This window comes from Rhinopithecus roxellana, chromosome 17 (genome assembly GCF_007565055.1).
Source record: "Rhinopithecus roxellana isolate Shanxi Qingling chromosome 17, ASM756505v1, whole genome shotgun sequence".
NCBI lineage: Eukaryota > Metazoa > Chordata > Mammalia > Primates > Cercopithecidae > Rhinopithecus > Rhinopithecus roxellana.
In genome coordinates, this window is record NC_044565.1 from 90086218 (window position 1) to 90091040 (window position 4823).

A 4823-nucleotide genomic window follows, 5' to 3' on the forward strand; every position below is an offset into this window, starting at 1 on the left:
TTGGAGAAGGGAAAGTCTTTCTAGGCAGCATAGAAAACCCAGAAGCTATAAAAGAAAAGATACATACATATGACTATATACAAATTTTGCATTTGTTTGGCACAGAAGAGCTCAAAGAAAAACAAACAAATCTGGGGAACGGATCTGCAACGAATATGACAAACGAAAGGCTAATTTTCTTCATTTTTAAAGAGCCCACCAATAAGACATTTATAAATTAATAGAAAAGCCAATAAAGAATATGAACAAGTACACTTAAAAGGTGTTCAATACATCTCTTAGTTAAGGAGATGCAAATAAAAATTATGAATTACTGTGTTTTTTTCTTAGGAAGGTAAACATTAAAACACTAGCTCATGGGAAGTGCTGCTAGTGACGGGCTGACGGGGTAAAGAACAGATATTCTCACAAATTACGGGAGTGCAGGTTGTTGCTACTATTATGGATTGTAATTTGCCAATGTCTGCTAAAACACAAATTGCTCATATTTTGATCTACAAATTTCATTGCTATGAATACTTGCTAGAGTGAAGAAAAAAAAAAAAAAAAAAAAAAAAGGAACACAAGCTTGGAAGCAGCCTAAATGTTTAATCAGGAATACTAAACAGTCATCAAGTAGCTTCATATATCTTAATATGGAAAAACCCCTAAAAATATTTTCAGGGCAAGATTCACAATACTGTAAAATGCACATGATATGGACCAAATTGTATAACTCCCCCCACACACAAATCAGAACTTCCACAAAACCATGTGTTTCAGAAACACAGACCATGAAGTGAAATCTCATCATACACACATTTAAAAAATGTAAATATAAAATAAAATGTATAAAAACACAATGTAAAGGTAAACATGCCAAGTGAAAATTAAAAATTATAAGTGCATTCACATGTGTTAGCATAACATTAAGTCTAAGCATAGTGTGTTTTGTTGCTGTTCTTAAAAGGATGCATTAAGCACCTGATAATAGTGATTATCGTTTGGGGGAGGGACCAGGAAGGGAAAGATGCATGTACTTTTCATTTTATAACATTGCACATCACTGAGCAGCCTCATCCAGTGCAGGGTAGTATTTTTACTTTAAAAAATACGGTCAATTGGAGCCGGGCGTGGTGGCTCACACCTGTAATCCCAGCACTTTGGGAGGCCAAGGTGGGTGGATCACAAGGTCAGGAGATCAAGACCACCCTGGCTAAGATGGTGAAACTCCATCTCTTCTAAAAATACAAAAAAATTAGCTGGGTGTGGTGGCGGGTGCCTGTAGTCCCAGCTACTCAGGAGGCTGAGGCAGGAGAATGGCGTGAACCTGGGAGGCGGAGCTTGCAGTGAGCCGAGATTGCTCCACTGCACTCCAGCCTGGGCGACAGAGCGAGACTCTATCTTAAAAAAATATATATATATATGTATGTATGTATGGTCAATTGGTATTATTTGAGTGATGGGATTATGAGCCAATGTTTTCCGACTTTCTAGAGCTCTGTATTAAAAACAAATTATAGTTTGTTTTTTAAATTAACATTCTTAAAATACCTACCAGTTGCACTTTACCAACTGCAGTCAAATTTCTTTCTTTTTTTTTTTTTTAACAGATCAAAGTTATTTTATTTTATTTTATTTTATTTTTTTTCCCATGGGGCAAAAAGACATTCACCTTTAATAGTAATTTTAAAATTCACATAATAATTATGAGTTACCATTTTTTTCATTATAAGGAAAAGATTTTTTTTTTTTTTTTTATACTTTAAGTTCTAGGGTACATGTGCATAACGTGCAGGTTTGTTACATATGTATACTTATGCCATGTTGGTGTGCTGCACCCATCAACTCGTCAGCACCCATCAATTCATCATTTATATCATGTATAACTCCCCAATGCAATCCCTCCCTCCTCCCCCCCTCCCCCCTCCCCATGATAGGCCCCAGTGCGTGATGTTCCCCTTCCTGAGTCCAAGTGATCTCATTGTTCAGTTCCCACCTATGAGTGAGAACATGCGGTGTTTGGTTTTCTCTTCTTGTGATAGTTTGCTAAGAATGATGGTTTCCAGCTGCATCCATGTCCCTACAAAGGACGCAAACTCATCCTTTTTTATGGCTGCATAGTATTCCATGGTGTATATGTGCCACATTTTCTTAATCCAGTCTGTCACAGATGGACATTTGGGTTGATTCCAAGTCTTTGCTATTGTGAATAGTGCCGCAATAAACATACGTGTACATGTGTCTTTGCAGTAGAATAATTTATAATCCTTTGGGTATATACCCAGTAGTGGGATGGCTGGGTCATATGGTACATCTAGTTCTAGATCCTTGAGGAATTGCCATACTGTTTTCCATAATGGTTGAACTAGTTTACAATCCCACCAACAGTGTAAAAGTGTTCCTATTTCTCCACATCCTCTCCAACACCTGTTGTTTCCTGACTTCTTAATGATTGCCATTCTAACTGGTGTGAGATGGTATCTCATTGTGGTTTTGATTTGCATTTCTCTGATGGCGAGTGATGATGAGCATTTTTTCATGTGTCTGTTGGCTGTATGAATATCTTCTTTTGAGAAATGTCTGTTCATATCCTTTCCCCACTTTTTGATGGGGTTGTTTGTTTTTTTCTCGTATATTTGTTTGAGTTCTTTGTAGATTCTGGATATTAGCCCTTTGTCAGATGAGTAGGTTGCAAAAATTTTCTCCCATTCTGTAGGTTGCCTGTTCACTCTGATGGTAGTTTCTTTTGCTGTGCAAAAGCTCTTTAGTTTAATTAGATCCCATTTGTCAATTTTGGCTTTTGCTGCCGTTGCTTTTGGTGTTTTAGACATGAAGTCCTTGCCCATGCCTATGTCCTGAATGGTACTACCTAGATTTTCTTCTAGGGTTTTTATGGTATTAGGTCTAACATTTAAGTCTCTAATCCATCTTGAATTAATCTTCGTATAAGGGGTAAGGAAAGGATCCAGTTTCAGCTTTCTACTTATGGCTAGCCAATTTTCCCAGCACCATTTATTAAATAGGGAATCCTTTCCCCATTTCTTGTTTCTCTCAGGTTTGTCAAAGATCAGATAGCTGTAGATGTGCGGTATTATTTCTGAGGACTCTGTTCTGTTCCATTGGTCTATATCTCTGTTTTGGTACCAGTACCATGCTGTTTTGGTTACTGTAGCCTTGTAGTATAGTTTGAAGTCAGGTAGCGTGACGCCTCCAGCTTTGTCCTTTTGACTTAGGATTGTCTTGGCAATGCGGGCTCTTTTTTGGTTCCATATGAACTTTAAAGCAGTTTTTTCTAATTCTGTGAAGAAACTCATTGGTAGCTTGATGGGGATGGCATTGAATCTATAAATAACCTTGGGGAGTATGGCCATCTTCACGATATTGATTCTTCCTATCCATGTGCATGGTATGTTCTTCCATTTGTTTGTGTCCTCTTTTATTTCAATGAGCAGTGGTTTGTAGTTCTCCTTGAAGAGGTCCTTGACATCCCTTGTAAGCTGGATTCCTAGGTATTTTATTCTCTTTGAAGCAATTGTGAATGGAAGTTCATTCCTGATTTGGCTCTCTGCTTGTCTGTTACTGGTGTATAAGAATGCTTGTGATTTTTGCACATTAATTTTGTATCCTGAGACTTTGCTGAAGTTGCTTATCAGCTTAAGGAGATTTTGGGCTGAGACGATGGGGTTTTCTAAATATACAATCATGTCATCTGCAAACAGGGACAATTTGACTTCTTCTTTTCCTAACTGGATACCCTTGATTTCTTTTTCTTGCCTGATTGCCCTAGCCAGAACTTCCAACACTATGTTGAATAGGAGTGGTGAGAGAGGGCATCCCTGTCTTGTGCCAGTTTTCAAAGGGAATTTTTCCAGTTTTTGCCCATTCAGTATGATATTAGCTGTGGGTTTGTCATAAATAGCTCTTATTATTTTGAGATACGTTCCATCAATACCGAATTTATTGAGCGTTTTTAGCATGAAGGGCTGTTGAATTTTGTCAAAAGCCTTTTCTGCATCTATTGAGACAATCATGTGGTTCTTGTCTTTGGTTCTGTTTATATGCTGGATTACGTTTATTGATTTGCGAATGTTGAACCAGCCTTGCATCCCAGGGATGAAGCCCACTTGATCATGGTGGATAAGCTTTTTGATGTGCTGCTGAATCCAGTTTGCCAGTATTTTATTGAGAATTTTTGCATCAATGTTCATCAGGGATATTGGTCTAAAATTCTCTTTTTTTGTTGTGTCTCTGCCAGGCTTTGGTATCAGGATGATGTTGGCCTCATAGAATGAGTTAGGGAGGATTCCCTCTTTTTCTATTGATTGGAATAGTTTCAGAAGGAATGGTACCAGCTCCTCCTTGTACCTCTGGTAGAATTCAGCTGTGAATCCATCTGGTCCTGGACTTTTTTTGGTGGGTAGGCTATTAATTGTTGCCTCAATTTCAGAGCCTGCTATTGGTCTATTCAGGGATTCAACTTCTTCCTGGTTTAGCCTTGGGAGAGTGTAAGTGTCCAGGAAATTATCCATTTCTTCTAGATTTTCTAGTTGATTTGCGTAGAGGCGTTTATAGTATTCTCTGATGGTAGTTTGTATTTCTGTGGGGTCAGTGGTGATATCCCCTTTATCATTTTTTATTGCATCTATTTGATTCCTCTCTCTTTTCTTCTTTATTAGCCTTGCTAGCGGTCTGTCAATTTTGTTGATCTTTTCAAAAAACCAACTCCTGGATTCATTGATTTTTTGGAGGGTTTTTTGTGTCTCTATCTCCTTCAGTTCTGCTCTGATCTTAGTTATTTCTTGCCTTCTGCTAGCTTTTGAATGTGTTTGCTCTTGCCTCTC

At 38.0% G+C, this 4823-nt stretch overlaps 1 non-coding gene across 1 annotated transcript; it reads right to left on the minus strand.

Moving 5' to 3' along the window:
• Positions 1-728: 728 nt before the first annotated feature.
• LOC115894429 lies at positions 729-798 on the minus strand. The gene has a single exon (XR_004054549.1). It is a non-coding gene; the product is annotated as a small nucleolar RNA SNORD18 (small nucleolar RNA).
• Positions 799-4823: the final 4025 nt, after the last annotated feature.